We start from the raw sequence: 26745 nt of genomic DNA, 5'->3' as shown, positions 1-26745 counted from the left end.
CTCAAGCATCACATGGATATCCAAGGAATGCCTAAAAAATGCACAAATCTGGAAAACCTCCTAAGACAGGGTATAAAGTGCCTGATCAAGTCAAATCAGACAATGGAGTAGGCTGATGGTAGCAGAACCTCATGGAAGTAGTGGGAGCTCTAAACTAACTTCAACTAACTCCAGGATCCAACCAAATTTCATCAGGAAAACCCAATATGGTTAGACTTAGTAAAATATGGTCAAACAGTGGAAAATTGCTCTACTTTGTTCATTTGGTGGTGACTATTGTATAGTTTGTGACTACATAAGGATGCCTTCGAAGGACAACGACAATGGATGTTTACATGTTACAACGGATCTTCACCATTATATCAGGTGTACTACTCCCTTTTATATATGCTTTCCAAAGTCACATGTTTGCATCTTGTCATTTGAGTTTCTAACAATGCATAAAATTTATGAAGCTGTGACATTGCCAATTTAAATGCTATAATTTTTTCAAACTTCTAGTACCTTGTTCTTCTCTTTGCGTTTGGTCTATTAGTTGGTTTTAAGTAGGTATCAGGACCTTAGGCTAAACTAGACCACTTAATTGTTGACTTAAATTCCTAAATAGTCTATTAATTGTAGTAACTTTAGTAATGTTTTAGGCTATGAGGATATAGTTGTCTCTAGCTTATTCCACCTAAGTGTGACTTGTGTTGTCGAAGTCCATGTGTTAAGCTGGTATTTGAGACCTCGAGTCTCCCACCTGCTTGTTGAGACCTCAAATCCTCCAGCTACTTGTAGCAACTATGACAACAACAAAAAAAGAAAAGTAAATGAATTTTTAAAAAAAATTAAAAGAAAAGAGAAAGCAAATAGCACAAACTTCCTTGTATCTTATGTTGATCACACTTAAGTGGTATAAGTGACAAGATCACTACTCTTTAGACCCCGACAAGCATTCCTAGGGTTAACTACTCTTTAGTCGACATTTTTAATTAATGTTGGTCAATTAGTACTTACTATAGCCCTAGTTCTCGTGTACTTCTCTTAGATTCAACCTAATAGACCTTAACTCAATCGCATTTCATTCAGGTACTACGCTTGTTCTAGTTGGCAATGTTACAATTCATGAATTTTTTTGCATTTCCTAGGATATCATGTATGCATCTCACTTATTGCATGCCTGCACATGCTGTCTTTGAGCTTTCACAATGTTGTTTTTCTTCTGCTATACATGTACTCCTATCGTGGGTCTCGATGCTGCATTGTTATATTTCGAGGGCGGAATCTACATCAGGAAGGGGGGCATGTTAACCACCAGCGTCCACTTCTAGTACTCATGGGTCGGGCTTGTCGGTCCAATAGGAAAAGGGTAAGAGTGATAACCGATGAGAGGTTCACTCTAACTAGAACATTCAAAGGGTTAGTTGGCTAAGCATGGGCGCCCAAGTGTGAATGGGTGAGCTCATATAAAAGTCACAAAAACCTAAAAATCACTCATTCTCTCATTTGTGCAATTAAAGAGTGCTCTTGCTCCATCTCCATCTTCTTCTTCATCTCCTTGTGTGTGTGTATGCATGAGAGAGAGAGAGAGAGTGTGTGTATGTGTGTGTGTGTGTGTGTATGTGTGTGTGTGTGTGATCAAGCATTGCGATGGCACAGCGACGGCGAGGCGGTTGAGCACGGACGGCGGTAGCTCCCTCTTCTTCGCAGTGAGGAATCCTCCACAAAGGCGAGTATAGGGCGGTGAGTGACACACCCTTGCTCTCTTGAGCTTGCTAGAATAGTCTGGTTGTGTGCTTGCAGCCATTTGTGGCTCACACATAGTGTACGACAAGTCCCTTGCTTTGACACGTGCGACAGACGTGCACAGTTTAGATTCAAACCCAGCTTATACAAGCTCCGAGATCCCAGCGATAGAGGAGCGTCCGCCCATAACGGATCTTCCAAACTTGCAATTGACAAAGACCAATTTTGTTGAGAGAGTTTCGATGATAGATCATTAGAGTGAAGGACTATATAGATACATTGACGATAGTGAGGTCAACCTTTATAGGTGTTCAAAGCCATACCCACCCAGGAGAGTTGATGGATTATAATCTCTTGAATGTCTATACATACAAAGTTGACTGTCAATGAAAATCTACAGCTGTTGGACAAGTGTGAATGAGAATACAAAGTTGTAGAAAGCACAAATCCATAGAGTGCATTAGAAATAGGTGGATATTTGGTCAATGAAGGACCATAGATACATCCACCATACACGAGAGTTCTTACAAGAATTCCAAAAAGGAGCCACCTGGATTCGCTCCTAGAGTGATAGCGAAAGATAAAGTGATCACAGAGATGGCAGACATGCCTCCTCAAGGGAATCTCTCTAATGAACCAATTTCCAACAGAATGACCAATCCCTTCAAAGAAGACCGATATACAACTAGGTATCAATCAGACCAGACAAGGAGAGTGAAAATGCCGATCTATCCACCTAGATTCCCTCAATATGCCATATCAAGAACAAATATTAATAGAGGTGGTTATCCGGTCATCCCAGGACCAAGTGCACCACCACTATTCCCTTCATATCCATATTTGAGAGAAGGCCGAGGACCAACCATTAGACTGACTAAAACAGGGTTACCTTATGCAAAAAGAGTAAGAATTGAGAGAGAGTTCGAGAAGACCCACCCGTTGTGAGACACTCACAAGGATATGAACTAAAGATGAAATCAAAGAAGAACCTAGTCATAGTAGAAGGCCTAAAATGAGAGAAAGATTGGGAGAGTCTATGGTTAGACTTGTAGACAATCGGCGAGTTAGATCATCCCAAGTCCAAAAATGGGTAAACAAAAAATACTCTAGAGATAAAGATCCAAGAGATAACGTAGCGACTTTCAAAAGAGTAATTAGAGCAAAGGAAGTTTTGGATTTTATGACACAATTTACGGGATTCGGATTGACTTTGGAAGATGATACTACTACATGGTTTGACTTAGTGGAAAGACGCGATTTTGAGACTCTAGACGAACTGTCATAGAAGAATCCTCACATAAAGGCATAGCTCACAATACGGTCTTGCAAATTCACAGACTCAAGAAGAAAGAGGGTGAATCAGTACGCAAGACGGCATTACGGCTCAAGAGATATGTCAAGTTCTGTCCAAGAGACGAACTACCTACACAAGCACAAATGATGTTGATCTTTATCGAAGGAATGCAAGTCTTCAGAAGGATCTTCATATGACAAGGAGCCTGACGCTAAATGAATTGATCAAAGAAGCTCTTTATCTAGTGGATAACTATGAGGAATATAAAGAAAAGTATTGCAAGAGTCAAGAGGATGACACATCCTCTTAGCACAGTGATTCACAGATGGTTGAGTCCATTGCAAAACTAGCAGCACCTATCAATCAAGAAAAGTTTATCAACAACATGGTCAAGAAGTTAACTCCTCTTGTAACTTTTGCTTTGGAGGAGCCTAAGTGGTGAAAAATTGAGAGAAAATGGACAAATTATACGAGGGAAGAGTATTACTATAGCATGGAATATGCTAGGGAGAGGTATGTACAACCTATTTCTAGTAGCACCTACTCCACCTAGATACGTTACGGGGAATGCACCAGGGCCATAGTCTGTCGTAGGACAACAACCTCCTTTGCCAGGTGCTAGAATGCCTATGGACATGAGATACATAACGATAATGGAAGCATCTAATAAACAGGAAATAGTACCAACTACAATGTATTATAACTACCAAAGAGGTTACTGCCCTTCGAAGAGACAGAAGACGAGACAAACACATGGAGTGGTGAGACGAGTACAAGCTCCACCTCCTACGTTTCAACTTGAAGAAAGAAGGTATGAGATGGACAAAAGGACATGGTTCATTGTGAATAGCGGCTTAGCTACGTCAGAGCATGTTTACAGCCAAGAGGAAATGCAAGAAAAAGCTCCTCAACCAGAGATAGAGTGTCACAAAAGCTGTGACAACCACTTCGTCAAACAATTTCCCTAGACAAAGATCACTCAAGTAAATGCCTATTTTGTTGATTGCGACATCATTCACTTGATCCACGACTGCCCAAAAAACCCAAACCGAATCATAAAGATCACAGTGAATGTCTCAAGGATCATTCAACTACCCCATAGGTCAGAAAACAAAAACGTCGTACCAATTCAAGTAGTTACAAGAGCGTAAGTTCAAAAGAAAGCTAATGAGAATCCAAAGACAGAGAAAAAAAAAACTGACACGAGTCCAAAAATGTGTGAACCAAAGACCGACACACCTAGTCAAAAAACCAAGAGCAAACAAAGTAGTTGGAAAGATAAAAAGGCTAGGATGAAGACACGTAGGGAACGAGAGAAGAAATCCAAAAGAGAAGATAAGACAACATGAGGAAAGTGTTACACCTTGTCTTACATAGACGTCTCAACCTCCAAAAGAACCATCCATGAAAAGAGAAACCTAGAAGTACTAGTTCAGGAGGATCAGTGTTGGTCGAGAAGGTTAATAAGCCATTAGACGCCTTCTTGAAAGCTTATGAGACGTGGCTCAAAAACAATCAAACCCAAGAACAGAGGTGGATGACATATCCATATGAGGAACTAGAAAAGAAAAGGCTTGAAATGTTCCAGAAAATGATCAAACAACCCAAGCTTTACTTGAACCACCAGTTGGAAAACCTGAGGATGTGATCCTTGTCCCACCTACAAAAGTAATCCCATCAAACGAGGAATGAATAGAGCCTAATCCCACACACAAGCACGTACCAAAGAAGACTAGAACCAAGGATAGTGTTGAATGCCATGGATAACTCTTTCGAGGGATTTCACCTAGCTATACCTGAGGATTGTAAAGAAATAGATGGTCTTGACAAACTGTGGAAATAAATCAGAGAGGCTAATGAAGCGAGTGAGCTAACCAAATGATTAAACCAAACTGGTGATGAAAGAGGAGTGTTTCTTCCACCAATAGAGGAAATTGATACTGGATCTTGAATGAATCTCAAAGTGCAATCATATTGGGGAGACAAAGGATCTGTACAATCTATGGACAATCAACCCCATTTGCTAAGAACACTACCATCCTATATGGGAGAGCATGAGGTCAAGTCAGATGTTATCGTAGTCCCATCACAGAGAGTGTCTTCCAACAAGGTCATCAATTCAAAAGGGTTAATAGATATTCTATTTACCCCAATTACATGTACGATAACGTTAGCCGAGTTGCTCAGAATAAGACCAAACATGTGGACTAACGTGGGAAAATGCTTAGAGAAATATGGCATAAAAATGCCAATGACTCAAATCGAGGAAGGGATCAAAGAGCTTGAATGCCTCAGCTAAACACTAGGCCAGTGCCATGAAACAAGGTAGGCAAGTACTGTGAGGAAGAAGATGGGAACACTACTCTTCTTGTAGAATTCCAAAGTGTAAAAACCATGGCAATCCTTGATAGTGGAGCTGGTGTTGCCATCACAACAAAAGAGATCTGAAAACAATGGGGAAAACCAACAATGAGGACTACCAGGATGAAACTGCAGCATGCAAACGGACACATGGAAAAGTCCGTAGGATTTCTAGAAAAAGTATTTGTTACTTCTTGTGTCATTGAGTATGAGCATACCTTTGCTATTGTTGACTTTGGTAAGAAGAACAACTATGACATTACTCTAGGAAGACCATGCATGCGATAATTAAAGATGGTCCAAGACTAGGGATACAACCATATCAACCTTAGACACATGGAAACCATGTCAAGGATAAACTTAAAGGACCATAGTTACAAGGATGTGATGAGAACCCTTGTAGAAGAGTTTGATTCCGCTACTATAGTAGTATCAGCACTTCCAGCATGGTTGGGTAAGCCTCAAAAATGTGGATATGTGCAGCTTCGCAATGCGTAAGCTTAGAGCGAGAGGAATGTAACTTAGAGAGGGAAATTGAGGATATGGATTATATCCCAGAACCATTTCTTGAAGAAGCATTAGAGCCATTAGATGGGAACACATCTTGGCTACTTTAGATGTGTGCGCTATTCAAGATGGTCCCGCAACAAAGTTTTGTGACAAAAATGGCTTTGATGTTGTTCCTTATTTTGCAGTGAGTATGATCCAAGAAAAAAAAGGGAACCATGCATCAACAACTTCTCGAGATGAAGAGCAACCAAAGGAATAACACAAATCAAAAGATGAAGAAGAAGATGAGTTCTATGACTCTGTAGAACATTTGCAACTTCAAGAAGATGTTGACTATGGAAGTCTAGACAAAACAACCAGTGCCATGAACAAAGATGTTGACTATGGAAGTCTAGACAACACAACCGGTGCCATGAACGACATTTTAACTAATGCACAATTTTATGATTGTCCATATCAAAGACTTAGGAACCAATGTCACCTCTACAATAATAAACTGCAGCAAAAATGGATTCCAAAATCCCCGATGGTGACACAACCACAACAAGCACCATCATACGTGGCTCCTATACAGGAAGAAAAGGCTCAGCCAAGAAGAAGATGGCCATGGCAACGAGCTAACAACGCGCTAATCCAAAAACTAGAAAAGTCCTCCAAAAAATGCAATCCAAGAGCCACCAGATAGTAACTTTCCATAACCAACCAAACCACCAAGGGAAAGTATCAAAATTCAACCTTGCTGAGGATAATAGCAACAGTGATGATTCTTATTACATCCCCTACCAGGAACTCAAGTCATCACTATCACTAGTAGCAGCTTCCGTAACAACCATGGAAGGCCAAAAGAAACGAACAAGTCAAAGCGAAAAAGTTCAACAAATCTGGATACCAAAGAGACAATTAAGCCAAATGCAGGTATGGATCAAGAAGATGAAGATCTTGATGAAAACCCACAAGATCCAACACCAACAGGAAAACTGTCAAAGTATGCAAGAGCGGCTAAGAAAATCACAATCGCAAGCTTCCACAACTCAGATTTGGGTTCCAAAGAATTTGATTCAAGCACAAAGAGGTTAGGAGTTTATTTGAAATTTTAAATGGTTAATGTATCAACTCCCAAAGTTTGAATCCCGTCCCCAACCAAGCGTACAAGGGCTGAAGCAAAGGCCGCTGCTGACTCACACGAAGACAAGGTGGATCCCAAAGAAGTCTCTTCAAACACAAACAACGCAGGGACAAGTATGGGTTCCCAAACAAGCATCATCAACGAGATAGCCAATCATCACAAAGAAGTGGGTCCCAAAGGAAACAAATAAAACTATTGTCACTACACTGCCACTTGAATTCTTTCATTTCCTCCTACGATTATATGTCAGGACACCAGCAACGCCGGACTAGACAAGGGCAGGGCCGGGCTAGGCAGTGTGGAACGGGGAGTCCAACTAGGGCAAAGGGCGAGGGGCTTGCCTATATAATGGGTGGTTGGGTGGTGGACTCTCAGGCTCTAGCTTCCCTTGTCTTACACAGGTATCAGAGCTTGTGTCTATTTTGGGAAAGGGGGAAGGGCGTGGAGCTTTCTAGCCACTCAAGGCTTGCATGTCGGGGTCATACACAGTGGGGATCACCCCTTAGCAAGGCCGTCGAGGAAGTCGCAGCCCGTGGGCATGCGACCTTGGCAAGGGAGGACCGTCGGGTGCAGGAGCACCAAAGCGCAGGCTCTTGGGCTCATTAGCAGCGCAAGGCCGTGCTAGGGATTTTACAACATAGGGACGAAGCCCCTTGGGCTTCGCATCGACCACCCCAGTCTCTCAAGCCTCCGCTCGCTGCCCGTTGGCGCCATAGCCAACTGTGAATCTAGATTTTTCCCACTTTAAGGGCGCCACCCCCTTAGGGGTAGTGGCCATACACAACAATTTTAATCTTAAGGGGTGGTACCCATAGTGGGTACCCCACCCCCCCCCCCCCCCCTACTCCAATACGTGCGAGTACAGCAAGGCCGAGCTAGGCGGCATCAACGAAGCCGGCACGCATTTCGACAACAATTTCCTGCGTATTACGTAGAAACTCAGAAATTTCAAGACAACCAAATTGGCAAAGTTGTAGTACAAGTTTTTGTCGGCATCAATTACCGCTTTCAAGCCTAATTGATTCGACTATCAAGAGCTAGTGGAATTCCATATACGGCAGACAATTCAAATCATTTTCCACCGGATTACTTTCGATTTTGACAGAGTTAGCAAGGCTTCTATACTTTACGAGTGCTCTCATTTCTGAGTACTTCTTTCACCGCATTGTGTAGCCATGGATTTGGATATCAATATGACATTCGATTTTGAGCAAAGTACTCCTGATCCTACCAATGATGGCCCACAGCCGGATCCTCTCAAGGAGAGTACCTGCGATGCTACAGCAGAAGAAGATACTTACAAATTGCTCGATATTCAAGAATTTTGTGCACTTCAAACACGCATGACAGTCATGGATGAAAATTTTAAAGCTTTAAATGAAAATGTTACTAAACTATCCACATTAGTAATTCAATTAATGCATCAACAGTCTAAGAGTCCTGCTGACACCCACATGCATGAGCACGTTGCCACACAAGGGCAGGGCATTTCTAATTTAGGACAAGGCCCAACTGCTGATATATTGCATACTCTCACTGCCAAAGAGGTGGATGAATTGTTATAGAACACTAAACCACCAATGTTTAAGGGAGAAGACCTAGACCGCAATAAGGATGCAGTGAATATCTTTCTCAGCAAGTGGGATGGAATTCACGCCTTACGACGTACTCCGGATGCATTCAGAGCTCTGTAAACGAGCTTAAATCTGGAAGGCAAGGCCTACAAATGGTGGATGTCTCTCAAGGAGAAGAACATCATGCCACAGATTTGGGCAGCTTTTGAAGCAATGTTTAGCAAGGAATTTTTGCCTACAAACGAGGCCGATCGGAATTGGATGGCTTGGGACACATGTTCCATGCCCAATACCCATCACTCCTTGAATATATCTCTCACTATCGGGACGTAATTGTTTGGCGGACGAAGCAACGAAGCAATGGTCTCCAAAGAAAGAGTCACATTTTTCAAGGAATCTACATTTTTGCGGAAATCTGGACCTTTTGTAAGAGAGCATCTCTAAGCCGAGAACTTGTAAAAGAATTTATGATTATTTTTCTGGGAGCATTTGTAGATGAGAGAGCCAGTTAGTAGTTTAGGAGCTTTTGGTTGGACAAGCCATTTGTAAAGACCTAAACTATAAAGGTCAATTTTGTAAGTTTGAACATCATCTTCTTTTATCAAAAACTGAGAAGACAGCGTACGTTTGAGAGCTTCTTCTTGCTCCAACTTTTAATCATTGCTACTGTGGCTACTGTAATCCGAATTCAGATTCGTTTATTGCATTGTGTTCCTCTTACTTTGCTCTTCCATTCAAGTGCAATCATTCAAGATTCGGTGTAGGTTGTCAACTACGTGTTTGAGACCTTAAATCGCTGTTTTGAGTGCTTATATGCGTATTTTATGTTGTTTTGACCCTAGGAGATGGTTTAGGGACCCTAAAACGACCCTTTAGGATATGTTCGTTGTTTTTTCTTACTTGGGGATGAACGATCACGATCTTTGTACCTCTCCAGAATGTTGTGACAGTGATAGGATATGCTCCTGATAGTCCCTTGTAGCTTCCCTTCAAGTTTCGTGCAAATCCGGCATGATTTGCATGGTAAATGGGCGTGATGACTATAGAGCTGTGTAGAAGGACATAGGCAGATTACTTGGCTTTAATGCGTATGATTTTCTTGCAGAGTTAGTAGTTGCATCTCATCGAGTTCACTTCATTAGGAATGACACACTAGTGAGTTTCCATGCCTCATCATGGTCGCTTCCCTTGTATTGATATTTTATGTTGATGCGTAAGAGCTATGCTATGGACGTCCGTCGCGGCGACCCGCAAACATTGGCACCGCTGCCGGGTAATGCACCTTAGGTGATGAGTGATCGAGTGCGCAATTAGCTTCCTTTAAAGAAGATCAATCCACAAATCCACTTTACACCTCAGTTAGGCTGCTAGACACGGGTTTAGAGCTTAGTGGAGTCTAGAGTCAGTGGACTGGCTAGATCCTCTCTTAGGAGATTTAGGGAGCTGTGAGTTAGAGTGTTTAAAGCATTTTTGCTCTTCAATTTCTCTAATTTGATTGAGTACTGAAATCTCACCCGAAATCTGTCTTGTTTGTTTTGTTTGATTCATTTCTTTATGTTCTTTCATTTCTGTACTTAGGAGTAGGATAAGTAATTCACATTCCAGTCAAATTTGGGGCAAAAGTTAGAGTCGAGAAACCAAGAAACCATAACTTTGGCAAAAAGGCCATAAGACTCTGAAATTTAGAAAGTCTGACCAAATAGGGGTGATATTGATTCAAATCTGGTACCAAGTGGTAGCACAAAACACTGTAAAACACTTGACAGAGGGAGCAGACTAAATAAAACCAAAGATGGCTCCACAAAGGCGTACAATGGAAGTTTCCACAAGTAACGTACAATCTAGTAGATAATGCGCTCAAACAGGCGCCAAATGATGCATACCCACGGCAACTGCAAGTGACTTCCACTGTCAGTGTATCACTCTACTTCAGCTACCTGTACCTGTGTGAATCACCTGTACCTGTACCTGTTCCTATAACCTGTAACCTGTAGTCTGCAACCTGTAATCCCGAATCTCGAAGCTTGAAGCTCGAAGCAGAAGGTACTCGAAGAAGATCCTCCGTGGGGGCACCAAAAGAATGTGAGCCGGATGGAAACACACACAACACCTCTATAATGATCTGACACACACTCTTGGAATGATACACACACACACTATGGGGCACCACTCGGCTTACACAACCCACCTGGCCGAGACAGGGAACACACCGATGGAGTGAGAGGAGAGAGACTATCCGTTTACCCACTCCACAGAGAGAGAGAGAGAGAGAGAGACACACACACACACACACCCAAAAAACTAGCCTAACAGACCCAGAAACTGGAAAATCTTGACTTTTGGTGATCCAAATGCAAAAAGACTTGGGGGATAGCCTTAAAACATCAGTGTCTCCAAGCATGCCAAATTTGGTCTAATTTTGGGCATTGTACTACGATCGCGATCGGTGTACCTAAGTACCAGATTTTGACCAGATTTCATCTATGAGATCCTCAGGTGTATATGAACATAAATTATATAGGACCAAGATCCAGAAACCTCAAAATACCTGTCAAACCATCTGAATACAAATCCAAGTCAAAAACTACTAAATTGGCATAGAAATTGACTTTCAGTAGACCAAAACACATCAAAACTAGGAAGAAACCATGCAGAGGGATAGCCTATGCATAGGACAAGCCTAGGTATCTCTCAAATCCCAAAACAAACACCAAAATCAAGTCAAATTGACAGATTCAGAAAAACAGACACTTCCAACCAAGAACTGGTAAAAGCTTGACTTTTTGGGGTTCAAATGCAAAAGTATCAGGTGGGTAGCCTTAAAATAGCGAACAAGCTGGTGAAGCTTCATCAAATTTGGGCTCAGAACTACGATCGCGATCGGTGTACCTCTGTGACAGATTTGACTCATTTTTGGCATGTTCATAGACCTAGACTATTTAAGATATCAGAACCCAAATTGGACATACTGTCAATAATCTGCAAGCAAAATTGTGTTGAAGTCATTGTGAAGTTGTTGAATCTGCTGACAGTTGGAATGATACAGTGATCTCATAGCCATCAAGTGTATTCATTTGTAGAGACCGATCAAGTAACAATCCATGCAGTCGTGAGAGTTGGAAGATCACTCCATATCCAGGTAAGAGGTTTGGATTCAATCGGTAAACTCCACTTTTTTCATGTTTTTGAGATCGGAAAAACAAATCAACAACCAACACTGAAATTTAGCGGATCAAGCAAGTGTTTTATCAACGGAGGAGAGTGTAAACCAGGTGTAGTACGATCGTTAGAGCCGATCCCTGAAGAAAGTATTTCCGATACTTCTACAGAGAGATCTTACGAGTATTTCACGGAACACTTGGGACATTTAAAACTAAACGAAAGAGAAAACATGGCAGCAGGACCATCAAACCCTTCGGCCACAATGAAGCTATTGTTCATCAAGTATCACTATGACAACAAGCAAGGTGCCAAGATCTACAAAGATGGTATGGACCGCTACTATGTGAAAATAGAAGATAGACCAAGTGAGTTCAAGGACTTAGTGCCTATGAGCTATAGCGGAGATAGGCACCTAGATGACGAAGGTATCATGTACTTGGTAGTCGTGAATCCTAACATTGTGGACAAGTGGGGATTGATGGGTATGAAAGCCAAAGTAGGTGAGGAACTTGTGGAGAAAGCACCAACAATGAGCTTCCCTAATGCGAGGTTAAGGCGAGAAAACGAAACTTTGAGAGTCAACACAAACAACGTCTACGTGGGGTTATACAAGTATAATAATGGAGAGGAAGATCTCTATTATAGATGCGAGGAACCCTACGTTGATGAGCTGACAGAGCGGAAAAGACTTTATGTCTTCACCTACACAGAGGGATCAGAAACAAAAATCGTCGCATACGACAAATATGGAAGACGATACGCAGCAATCGATAAAAAGGAGTTGGAAGGATATACGTACTTTGGGGGACCACTCCACCATTGTTATGTCACTCCAAGCCCACTGAGACCAGCACCTACAACTATCATGCCAGACCCAATGGCAACAGGTGGAGAGAGGACTCATGTAGCTGATTCTTTTAGTCAACCTGGGTATTCTATGCTAAGCCCCATGGGAACATTACGTTCCAGAGAATCAATGGCTACAAATCGGGGTAGTGCGGTTCTTATCTCTACACATACCACAGTAGGTCCGACATTTGCAGCCACACCATCACATTTGCCTCCTAGTAGTAGATTCGTGGCAGGGGATCCAACAAGAGCAACCCACGACATCCATGATGAACGCGAATGATTAAGTCGAGACGCGGGAGCATTGAGATTGGTCGCAGACCATAGACGGATGAGGCCATCCCAGGTAGCGAAATGCATGCCAAAGAAGTATAGCGGATCAGGGGATCCATATGCCCATGTGTCGCTCTTCAAGCAAGTCTTAAGAGCAGAGCAGATCACTGATTTCCATACTCAATATGAGGGATTCGGGCTGACCTTGGAAGCGACGGCCTTAACATGGTTTCAACCTTTGAACCCTGAAAATTGTTTGAATATTGAACATGTATTGCGGGAGTTCGGTTAAGAATTCTCAAAACGGGGTATAAAGCATAATACTGTATCACAGATATATGCTTTTAAACAAAAGGAGGACGAAAAAGTGAAAGAAGCATCCTTGAGATTCAAGCAATACATTGAGAGGTGCCCGTGGAGAGAATTACCGCAGGACAAGAGATTGTCTGTGCTCTTCATTGAAGGACTTAGAAACGAAACCTTAAAAAAGGACCTTCACTTGAAAGCCTGTAGCACATTTAAACAGGTTACAAGGGAAACGTTATATCTGATTGATAACTGCAAAGCATATGGGGAAGTGTCAGAGGATACTGATTCAGTAACCAGTGGCCCTTCATCTATTAAAAGTGAACCCTCTACCAAGAAAGATGCTCAGGCTTCTTTGATGCCGACAGCAGCTGACCAAATGATAGAGGAAGTAACGAAGAGAATGCAGCAACATATGAGATCAAATCCGGTGATGAGACAACCTCAGATGAGAAAATGTGACATATGTGGGGGGGATCAACCGACGCCGTGGTGCACACAACAGCCGAGAGTACCAGCTGCGAATGGACGAGTACTAAAATGGTGCGCCATAGAGCAAAAATGGATGAACCATGGCACGGATGAGTGTTTTTACAACAAAAACTATGTGAGGGAAAGGCCGTATGGACCTCCAATAGGACCACCCCAGCCACCTCCTCCAAGATATCAAGTTGGGCCAAATGTGAATATGGTAGCAGGAGTAGACAGACCTCAACCTGTGTTGGTCAACAACCTCCATTACCACAGGAAAATAGGGCCATGATTAGGTATGCTCAACCTTACGAAGCACACCAGGAACAAATAACACACCTCAAATTTCTTATTACGAGGAACTAAATGAGCCTTACGTAATTGAACCTGAACCACAGATGTACGCAGAAGAAGCCTATCAAACATGGGGAAATAATGAGGGTATGGCACCACCAACGTATGTAGCACAACCTTCGAGGGATCAATATTTGGTGGACGAAAGAACACTAATGTTCATTGAGAACCAGAACTACAAACCAAGAGGTTATCCTAATAGGGCAGGACAGCCTATGGGACCACCTCCTCAAAATCAACCACCAATTGAACCGTGCTATAACTATGGAAGTTCAGATCATTGGGAGCGTAGTTGTCCTTTCAAAGGTGAAAGAGTGAAAAATTTTGGGTTTTGTGACGGTTGTGGTGTGAGTCACATACTGCCATATTGCCCAAGGAATCCGGACAACAAGGGAAAAGCAACTATGAATATTGTGGGGGTGTTACCGAGTGCAAGCAGTGGATCAGAAACCGAATCCACGATCCAAATCAATGCGATAACTAGGGCCCAAGCCAAGGACTTAGAGAAAAACAAGCCATTGGAAGAAAAGGTCGAGTTGCCAATACCCACTGAAAACGAGAGTTTATGTGAGAACACACCGGAAATCCTGGAAGGCGAAACGAGACAGAATGAAAACAAGAAGGATAAAAACCCAAATTGCCATGCAAAATGAATTACATGAAACAAAAGAGCAACTGAAACAAGAGAGAGATAGTAAAACTGCTGAGGACAACAACAAGGCGAGGAAAGCATCCTCAGGGGGATCAGTCTTGGTCGAGAAAGTGCTAGAGCCTTTAGATGCTCTATTACAAGCATATGAAGCAAGGCTAAAAACAAACCAAACCTTAGAGCAGAGATGGTAGACTTATCCTCAACTAGAATTGGAAACGAAGCGTTTGGAAATGTGTAAACACCTTATTGAAACAGCCCAGGCATTGATGGAACCTAATGCAATTAGAACCCCAGAACAAGAAGTGCCGATTCACAAAGAGCGTGAAAAGCTGAAGATCGATGAATCAAAACAAGTAAACGGACCCAGCCTGAAATTATATTGTCATTGGATCACCAAGTGGTGCCAAACACCACTGATGATGCTAAGTCAATGACTATAATGCAAATTCCAGAAGTGGAAGAACCATGGCCACAGCACTTATGGTAAACCATTAGAAATAGAAAGAACGGAAGCGCGACGTTACAGTTTGCACCAAATCCTGAGGTTAACATGGACAACGAATTTTATCTAGGAGATATACAATCGCTGTATGGAGATGCAGGAACGGAGGCTTCGATGGAAAGCAAAGCCCAATCCCTGAAAACCCTGCCTTCATTTATAGGCGAACACAAGGCACAATCGGAGATAAGATTAGTTCCATCCCAGATGAGAGCTATTCCACAAATGATTGACTCAAAGAGTCTTCAAGAGATGTTGTCGACACCTGTAACATGCGCAATCACACTGTCAGAACTCTTGAGAGTTCAGACCACACTTATGGGAAGACATGGGGAAACATTTGGAGAACAAAGGAATAAAGATTCCTCTTCAGACAAACCCTACGGTAGAAGAAAACAAACGGGAAGGTCAACCCAAAGCCCAAGCTGTGCCCATAAACAAGGTCAGGGATTACTGTGAAGGTGAGGAAGGTAATAAAACCTTACCTGTCAAATATCAGGATATAAAGACGATAGCTATCCTAGACAGTGGAGCGGGAGTTGCGATTGCTACAAAGCAAATCTGGGAGAAATGGGGTCGTCCAGCTCTCAGAAAGACGAGAATGAAACTGCAACTCGCAGATGGGTATGTAGAGAGACCATTGGGAATCCTGGACCAAATAGTTGTAACTTCGTGTGGAATTAACTATGAGTACACCTTTGCCGTGGTAGATTTTGGAAAAACGAACAACTTTGACGTTATTTTGGGGTGACCTTTTATGCGTCAACTCAAAATGATACAAGATTGGGGGTACGACCAAATTTACCTAAGGCATGAGGAGCTAATAACGAAAATCAACATGAAGGATCATAGCTATAGAGACGTTGCAAAAACACCAGTGCAAGAATTTGATTCAACCGCAGTGATTGGAAAAGAAATACCTGCGTGGTTACAAGCGAAAGCAAATCTCTGGATGTGTGGAGCATCTGATTGTGGAGACTTAATCAAAGAGGAATGTGTGTTGGAAAGTTCCATAAAAGATGAGGCTTATCTCCCAGAACCTTGCCCTGAACATTTATTTGAGCCATTTGGGTGGACTCAAATATTGTCAACCTTGGATGTATGCGTTAACGAATGCACGCCTACAAAATTTTGTGACGATGAGGGCTACGACCTAGTAACGTTGCAAATGGCTAGCGTCATCCTTGAGTTAGGATCAGAGAGCAAGGAACGAGAAGAACACTATGTGAGACTGAGTGTAAAAGAATAGTTGATGAGATATCTATGGTGGATGATAGGAATCGAACAGAGGAGGAATTCACAGATTCACTAAGCGATGACCTTCCATCATTGGGTGATGAAATCCAAATGATAGATGCTGATGACGAAAGATCAAGTGGATCAGCGACGAATAGGAAGTATATGTCGAGATCGGACAAGTTTTACGAGTTTCCTAACCAAAAACCCAGTCGACAAGAGCGGTATGGATCAAAGAGAACAAGGAAATCAAGAGCAAATAAGCATAAACCCATGCCTCTTGTCAATGAAAAAACGGGATATCTAAGGCTTGTAAAAGCTGATGATTGTGTCAAAGACAAGGTCACTGGACGGTTTATCAAAACTAAACCCTGGAAAAACAACAAGAAGAACAAGCATGAAAAGCAAACGACTGAGACACGTAAGGAGGGGGAAACAGGGTCTAGAATGACCAAAAAGAGAGGAAAACAAAGTACAATAAGCTCAAACAAACCCTCAAAGACATGTGGACAACTGAAATGGAAACAGATGAGGACACGAATTCTGACAAGATGGATGTGTCGTCCCATTATAAGAAGTATACCATACAAGATAGAAAAATCATAGTACAACAGCCGATGAGGGAATTGAAGGAACCTAGTACATCATACGACGGTCCTGAAAAAGCCAAATGAATAGACCTAGCACAGCCAGGAGAAGATCCAAAACCTGCATATATTGCCACGGATCTTACTGAAGAAGAGGAAAAGCTTTAGATAGCTACTCTAAAACAGTATAGAGATGTGTTTGCATGGTCATACAAAGATCTTAAGGGGGTGGATCCAAGTATCTGTCAACACACAATACCCCTTAAGAATGACGCCAAACCAAGCAGACAACGCCCTTATACTTACAATGAGACATTTGCAAGGAAGATCAAGGAGGAGATAGATAAGCTGAGAGAGACAGAGCTTATTTATGAAATTGAGCACACTAAGCGGGTTTCACCGATTGTGGTGGTCTCGAAGAAAAATGGAAAGTTGAGAGTGTGCGTCAATCTCAATAAAGTAAACTCTGCCACAATTCGGGACAAGTATCCCCTACCCATTACTAATCATGTAATATAAAGAGTGGCAAGAAAAGAAGCTTACAGTTTCTTAGATGGCTTTTCTGGCTACAACCAACTCGCAATAAAGCCAGAGGATCAGCACAAGACGGATTTTTCAACTGAATGGGGCATTTTTGCATTCAGGGTAATGGCTTTTGGCTTAACGAATGCACCAGCCACATTTCACAGGCTGATGGGTCATGCTTTTAAAGAATATCAGTTCTTAGAAATTTACATGGATAACTTGTGCGTTCACTCTCTCGTAAGATTGGAGCACATAGAGCACTTGACCAAAGTGTTCGAAACATGCAAATTGTATCGGATTTGCCTGAATCCGGAGAAATGTGTCTTCATGGTAAGACAAGGCAAAATATTGGGACATATAGTGTCCAAAAATGGTATTTCGACAGACAGAAGATCAGTGTAATTGTTGATCTACCATGACCAGTAAAAGTAAAGGAGGTACAGGCATTTATGGGCCATTGTGGGTATTATCGCAGATTTATCTACTCATACGCTATAATTGCGAAACCACTTTATGCGTTGATAACTAAATTTGAGTGGACATATGAGTGCGAGAAATCTTTTCAAACTTTATGGCAAAGATTGATATCCGCTCCAATTTTGAAGGCTCCGGATTGGAAAAAGATATTCCACGTCCACGTAGATGCATCAGCATATGCTATAGGATGCTTACTTGCACAACGGGAGAAAACAACATGGATTTTCCAATCTGTTACTCCAGTAGACAACTAAACAGTACAGAGAAGAATTACACAACAACTAAAAGGGAGGGTTTGGGTATGATCTATGCTGTGAAAAAGTTTAGACATTACCTACTTTCCAATAAAATTGTATTCTTCATTGATCACCAAGCATTGTTGTACTTGGTAAACAAACCTTGCAGTATGGGGTGGATTGTACGATGGTTCATCATACTGCTTGAGTTTGACTTCACGGTTGTAGTCAAAAAAGGAACTACACACCAAAGAGCGGATCATTTACCAAGCATTGTTGTACTTGGTAAACAAACCTTGCAGTATGGGGTGGATTGTACGATGGTTCATCATACTGCTTGAGTTTGACTTCACAGTTGTAGTCAAAAAAAGAACTACACACCAAAGAGCGGATCATTTATCTAGAATGGTGCATGGAGAAAACCTTGTAGGAGTTGATGATGATTTGCCAGATGCATATCTCTTCAACATAGTGAGGCGGTCCGGGGCGGGCAACAAGAAGAGCAACCTCTAGACACCCTTCAAGGCTCCCATGCTGCTCAATGGGGCTGGAGCACAACACAACACAAACCAAAACAACAAACCCACAGCCAAATCCCAACTACACAAGGGGCACCACCTAGTTTAAGAGCGAACTAGGACGCAAAAGAGGAGAATCGTTAGAGCAACCCACAAACAAGCAAGGAATTTACACTAACCCTAACACCAATGGAACACTCTCACACACTAAAACACGAGAGAGAGAGAGAGAGAGAGAGAGAGAGAGAGAGAGAGAGAGAGAGAGAGAGAGAGATGGTGTACAACTTAGCTTCACTTTATATTTTGCACAAAAAGGAACTTAGAGCTTGCAGAATCAAGTGACAAGATTTGGTTATAGCATCACTAGCACATTGTCTTAGGGTTATGGGAGCCCTCTCACCATCCACCCTCTTACAATGGTAGCCAAACAATAGCCAATGAATCACAAGCAACAAAACAACAACCTTCAATGAAACAAGTCACCTTATGAAGCTGAATGAGTTTGCCAAGCCAAATTGGAGGAGAAGCGTGAGCCTTTGGACATGAATTGCACCCAAAACTACCAATTCATTGATGTTGGGGTAGATACAACAATGGTAGGAAGAATATCTTCTACTTGCACTCACTCAAACTAGCTCAAGCTTTTCTATGCACCAAGGTGATGGTGTATAGAAAGCTTACTCTCTCTTTACAACCAAGATAGAACTAGCGTGTGGTACGCTCAATCTAGTGTGCAATGGTATAGTGATCCTTTTACAAGGAGGAATGGGTTCTATTTATAGGTTTTAGAAGCCTTGATTAGGATTAAGCCTAATCAATTTTATTAGGAAAGATCAAGGATTATGAATTTTTATGAATTTCAAATGAGAATGGGGTCTCTCTTTTTCTCTTGAGTCGCATGGATGTGGGCTCAAGTAAGAGAATTATTGATGTGGTGAAAGGAGAGAAACTTCCATGGGAGTGAGTGAATTTGGTTTACTTGTGCGGTTGCCTACTCCATATGTTGATAGTGTGGGTGCATTTTTACAAGAGAAGTTAGTTGTTAGTGGTAATAATCACTAGAATTGTTAGTGATACATTTACAATGGGTAGGATGAGTTGATTTGATGAAGGAAGAGGGGTGAATTAAAAGAGAATCATTGAGATGGTGAAGCTTTGAAGAAGATTGAACTCACCCTTGTGTAGATTGTGGAAAAAATGACCGCTGGTCTTCTTCTTCTTCTTCGCTTCTTTACGCCGCCGCCACGGTTGACCACCACGATGAAAAGAGGATTTGTTGATGAAAAATCCTCAATTTGCAGAAGTTATCATGGTTAAGATGCTGAATTTTAGATATTTTTAGGAGAGGTAAATGAAATTGTAACATAGAAGCAATAGAGAGAGACATGGAAAGGGTGTATGTATGTAGAGGTTCATAAAAGAACTATAGGGATGAGAGAGAAGGGTGTATGTATGGTGTATGTATGTAGAGGTTCATAAAAGAACTATAGGGATGAGAGAGAAGGGTAAAGGTGAAGAGGGTGGGAGAAGCCATGGAAATTGCAGGTTTGAGTGAGGAAAGGAGAGGGAGGGATGTGTAAGAGTGAGTAGGTGTGTGGAAGGGTGAGAGAAGACTAAGGGCTACTTGTGAGAAAAGTGGGCAGACTAAGGTCCACTCAAAAAATCATAGCTCACCGCTGGTAGCTCCAAAAATCATGAAAAAATTTGAGGTGATTATTCAGAGCGTGGGCTACATTTTCTTTTTTAACCACCGCTCCAAATTCGGAGTGGAGATAGGTACCAAAATTCTCACCAAAAAGCCTATTTGTATGCCTGCAAAAGTCTTTTAGTGGACCCCTCCTTTGTTGAATTTGTACAATGCATCCAAGAGTGAGCCCCTCCTTTGTCATATCATAATACAAAGCATCCAAGTTGCCCTTGACCCATGCATGGAGGAGGATTATTGGTGAATAAAGAAATATATACATGGTGGGACTAGTGTATGGACTATTCATGGACTTTAGCTCAATGAGCACATGGTGTTGGAATAATGAGTAAAAATAATAATAAAAATATGGAGGAGTTATGGATATGGAAAGATATTGGAATCATATGATATGGTCCCTCTTTGAATTATTTTGGGTGAAAGAGGAAAAGGTATGCAAGTAAATAATATAATAAACGTGACCAATGAGTAGAAATCAATTTTTTGTTTTCACGAGGGTGAGGGTGAAAATGTGGGAGTGATTTGTATAAAGAAAAAATATAAGGTTAGAGTATGTACATATTGGCAAAAAATATAATTATGGTACAAGAGGATGAAAGAAGGTAAATTTAATAAAACACACACCTAAGTATAAATATTTAAATAAATATCAAAATAATTATAAAAATCCCTATATTTAGGCCATATATATAATGCAATATTTACACACAAATGGGCCATAATATATTTTATTTTTTTGACTTTATTTATTTTTTTGGCTCAACTAGCTCAGTGACTAGCTAGCTGAGGATTTTTAAGGAGATATGGGAAAAGCCCCCTAACTCACACACGCCTATGTACAATGAAATGGTAGGGATAGCCATAGTGTTTGGGTGAATTTGGTAGGGTGAGGTAGCTTACTATGGCAATTACAGAGAGCCGAAAAACGGCTATCAATAGAAATGGTTCCAAGATGGAGCGAGGATGTAATTCCTTTGTTGACTATTGGGTCATTGAATTTGACAAGACAACCATCTACCATTGCAGCATCTAGATCATTGGTAATGCTAGCTGGAAGGCTACACAAACAGGGATCGGATCAAATCCTTAGGCTTTCTGTTGACCCAAGTGAACAGGACTTGTATCTACACCAGGCTCACATGCAAACAATGGGCATCCACAGACGTATCAAAGATTGATGAGAATAGATGTATATTGGCCGAAAGTGCAACAAAGTTTTCATGTGCATATCAAATCATGTGTTATCTGCACTTTTTAGAAGCCGATAGAACACGCCACTCTGTTCAAATTATCTGTAACACACCGATGGAGTAACTACATTGTAGAATACCTCACCACCGGAATAATGCCTGAAGGGATGAGTAGATCACGTATCAAAAGGATCACGAAAGAGGCAGAAAACTATGTATTGATTGAGGACAATCTTTACAAGAGGGGAAAAGACAATCAAATGAGAATGTGTGCGACGGAAGAGGAATACGTTCCTATCTTACAGCAAGCACACAGCGGAAAAACTGGAGGACATTTCTCAGCTGACCAAACGGCCAAAGCAATTCTTATTACTAGCATATGGTGGCCTACACTATTCATGGACGCCAAAGAGTTTGTGAAACGATGTGACGATTGCCAGAGGACAAAGATTCCTAGAGCACGAGATGACATGCCCTTGAGGCCAATGATGGGGGCAAGAGCGTTTGCAAAATGGGGAATAGATTTTGTAGGACCAATTGCGCCTCCTGGATATAAAACGCACTCTCAATACATTATTGTAGCAATAGATTATCTAACAAAGTGGGTTGAAGCGAAAGAAACAACCAAAAATGATGCAAAAACGACAGCACAGTTTTTGTATGAGAACATTTTCACCAGGTATGGCTTACCAATAGAGATAGTGAGCGATAGAGGGACTCATTTTGTCAATGAAGTGATCGAATTCCTATTGGATGAATTCATGGTAATTCACAAGAAGTCGGCTCCCTATCATCCACAAGCTAACGGCCAAGCAGAAAGTACGAACAAGATTTTGGTGAAAATTCTCACGAAAATTGTTAGTGAATCGAGAGCCGACTGGGATCAGAAGCTACATTCAGCTTTATGGGCATATAGAGTAGCGTACAAAACCTCAATCAGAATGACTCCGTTCAACATGGTTTATGGAATTCAAGCGTTTTGCCACTTGAGTTTCTTATCCCCACACTTCGGGTAGCTAAAGAATTAGAATGGACGGGCCATGAATTATCCAATCAAATAGATAACCTGGAAAAACTGGATGAAACTAGATTGAGAGCAGTTGTATCAATCTACGCGCAAAAACGAAACATGAAATCATTCTTTAACCAACATGTTATCAACAAGGAATTTGCTAGGAGGGATTACGTCTTAATGTATACCCTGAAACAACATTCCCGGAACCTCAAAAAGCGAGGCAATGGACCCTATGTGATTCATGACATATCATCTAGCGGTGCCATTAAGCTTGCGACATTAGAGGGAGAGGAGATGCCTAATTGGATTAGTGGCTGCAAATTAAAGAAGTACAACCTACCACTAACCTCAGAGATGCTTGCCAAAATCCACGCTGCGAAGAAGCGCAAGAACAAGGCAAATGAGACAAAAGCTCAAGCACAGGAGGAGGCCAGATTCAGGATTTTAAAGCGGAAACAGAAATTACAACAACAAAGACTTTCTCAACCAGCGGATACGGCTCAAATTCCTGTTTCTATATTTCACACTTACGAGCAATGGGAAATAGGAATCGATGTTCGCATCAATGTCAGACTTCCGAATGGTAGATATCAACAAGCATTGATTGACACAGGGGCAAGAGTCAATGTGGTCAACTTCTCCACTTACAAGATGCTTACCGATGAACCCCTAGTGCAATCCACACGAGATTTACAAGCTGCAAACGGGGCAACAATGCCAACATTGGGGATAGTAAACTTACCAATCAATATTGATGGAAATAGTTGTCCTCATCAATTTTTCGTAATGAAAGACGAAGGAATCAGAGAATCACTATGTTTGGGATTTCCATGGATGAGAACGTACAATGCAGTTACTGAATCGTTAGAACATGCACTAATGTACACACACAACTCTAACACGTACATGACTCCATTCGCCAAAAATGATCACTCGTCGCCGATTATTCCCATCGACAAAAAGCAATCAGCTCATCAGCCAGAAACACCAAAAACGGCTGTTCGGAAAGTATGGATAAAGAAAACCGTCATGCAGAACAAACAGAGACAGATATGGCTACCCAAGGCACAACTCTCGACGAAAACAACACCATATCAAAGACCTTGAGGAGCTAATCCATAATGGAAATGGCGACCAAAGCTGGAGACAACCAAAAATTCAACGACAAAGATCGAACGGAGACCAAAAAGTCAACACAGGAAGCCTGAACTAACAAAATTGCAATGGAAACCTAAGAAAATTCAGGAACCTACATCAAAATCGGCAAATTAAAAAAAATTGAAAACAAATGGGTTCCAAAAATAGTTGCCATCAAAAAACAAACAATCAAGGAGAGAGCAATTGAACTGCAAGCTCTTCTGTTCCATAAACAGCTAGCCTCGCCATCCAAAGCCACTGAATATTACATTTAGTCTCCGCATCTTGCACAGCACTTTGTTTCCCAATGCATTGTCTCAAACATGAGGATAGGGCCATATTACACGGCTGTGCATAGACACAGATTTCAAAACCCATGCACATGCACACAACCTTTGTCCGGGACGACTCAGTTTAGGAAGGGGGGAGTAACTATTGAATCTAGCAGCAGTCAGGACCATTAAGGGGTCCAACGTGTATAAATGTACATAATGCGTGTGTTTGTTGTTTTTTTCATTTTTTAGAGTTCAATTTCGAACAAATTTGATCAAAATCTGACATTTTTAGCAATTTTATCATCCAACCAGCATAATAATGAGTTGTAATGACAAAATCTGGAGCATTGGGATGCTTCTAGTGAAAATATATGCTTAGGGGTGAGTATAATAATTTTTGGCTAATTTTTGCGATTTAATAAGTATTTTCAATTTATTTTGTTTGATTTTCGTTAATAATCTTCCAAAAATTAAAAAAATATCACCACAGTGTCGGAATCAAGTTCTGGAAGCAAACGCCGAAGTATCATGATAGGGTTATCAAGCATGAAAGATATGAAGCTAATCTAAAGATGTCGAATTTCAGCTTTAATGATCATGACCACATTTCGCCAAAATCGCATCAAATGGTCATACGACTCCAGAATGACGAACTGTTCGACCCACAGATGGTATGCACATTATATCGGGATCAAAGGTAATGAAAATAATACCTATGTCAAGAAAACCTCGGGAACAGGTAGGCCAAATTCTAGCTCATTGTTCATTTTCACATTTTGAGAGAGAAGAAGAGAGCTTCTTGACCTAGAGCAAGCTGCCACATTTCTACCCCATACGGACATTCGGAGTCAGCATTTTATACCAAATTTCACAGGTATGTTCCTTATCAAGTAAAGATCAATTCTATTACGCATGCAAACGCGAATCATTGCACAAACGGGCGAATGGATCAAATCAAAGTCGAATTGAGTCAAATAGGTCAAGGGCCCTTAGAGGCATCTTGAAAAAACATTTTCAGGCACAGAGCACATCAATGTGTTTCCCACAATGTCAGGAACCAGGCCATATGATCAGATCTCAGTTTGGTGGTGGTACAACGATCGCAATCAGTGTACCCCACTGACCAAAATTGACACAGAATTTGCAAAAAGCCTCCCCTCAACTTTGCCAACAATCTGCAGGTGTCAAAAATTAATTTGGGATTTATGGTACGATCACGATCGGTGCCCCAGTTGCAGGTTTTGGAAATTTTGGCTTGACCCAGGCTTAGAACTAAGTGAGGGATACACTCTCTTGAATTTTCATGAAAAATGCACAAATTTTGCTCATAGAATGGGCCAAATTTGTCAAACACACCCGAATCGGGAAATTTGACCTACAACTAGCAAAATTCGATTGAAAATTATGACGGGTGGTTTGAAAGGCATACCTATCCGGCTAGGAGTCAGCATTGTAGTAGAAAACCCTGAATAGAGCTCAAAATCTCTTACCAGGACGGAGATGACCATTTCAGTCTCGAGTGATCATACAAGGGAAGAATTTCGCCGAACTAATTTCAAAGACTAAAAGGCGACTTAGAGATGCCCAATTATCCCATTGGTATCCAAAGAATGCCTGAAAAATGCACAAATCTGGAAAATCTCCCAAGACGGGGTAAAAAGTGCCTGATCAAGTCAGAATTAGACACCGGAGTAGGCTGATGGTAGCAACACATCATGGAAGCAGTAAAAGCTCAAAAACAAATATCATCTAACTCCAGGATCCAACCAGAATTCATCAGGAAAACCCAATATGGTTAGACTTAGTAAAATAAGGTCAAACAGTGAAAAATTGTTCTAATTTGTTCATTTTAAGTCCAAACTTGAAAATAAATCATCAGTGGGCTAGGCAGGCATAGGGGACAAAATCCATCCAGTTTTCACCCAAAAAAGCCCAGGTACTACGATCACGATCGGTGTACCTCAGCATCAGATTTTGACCAAAACCTAATAGATCCCTTGTACACATCTTGTTCAAGTCACACATCAAGTTTCAAGCCAATTGGACATCAACAACCCATGACAAATCAAAGCCTAGTCCAAAACTCCCTTGTAACCCAAAATTGGGACTTATAAACTCAAAAGTGGTTCAAATAAAAGACAGAGTGGACCAAAATGACCCTCTAGCTATCTGCAAACCACTCATGTGATCAAATCTCATTTTGGCCTATGTACTACGATCGTGATCGGTGTACCTCATGCCCAGATTTGGCTCAAATTTCAATCAGACATAGCTCTAGTCTTCCTAGTCCCACTGGTGAAATATGGACAAGAATGGATGAGATTTGTTCAAGTTATGATCAATTTTAACTTTTGAACTGTTTTTATTTAAAAGTCTAAATGCTACTGGTTGCGAAAGGAAAATCCTGACAGCTTGTGATTCTAATGACACAGAATGCCTCGCCAAAAGCAAGCAAGGCAGTGGACAGCAGCACCATATGAAGTGGATGAGTTCTCTACAAACGAAAAAGCTCACATCTCAGATGAAACACTAGCTCAGATCCCTGCTCACATTTTCATCCCAAAGTTTAGGGATGTTGATGGTGACATGGTAAAGACGACTATCATGCCAAGGGAAATATGGAATCTCCACCGAAGGCCGAAGGTCACAGAACCCGTGAGGGCTGTGCATTTGGAGCAGTTTTTT

The sequence above is a fragment of the Adiantum capillus-veneris genome, chromosome 13 (assembly GCF_014529385.1).
Source record: "Adiantum capillus-veneris isolate H3 chromosome 13, ASM1452938v2, whole genome shotgun sequence".
Classification (NCBI taxonomy): domain Eukaryota; kingdom Viridiplantae; phylum Streptophyta; class Polypodiopsida; order Polypodiales; family Pteridaceae; genus Adiantum; species Adiantum capillus-veneris.
This window is presented reverse-complemented; position numbering follows the sequence as displayed.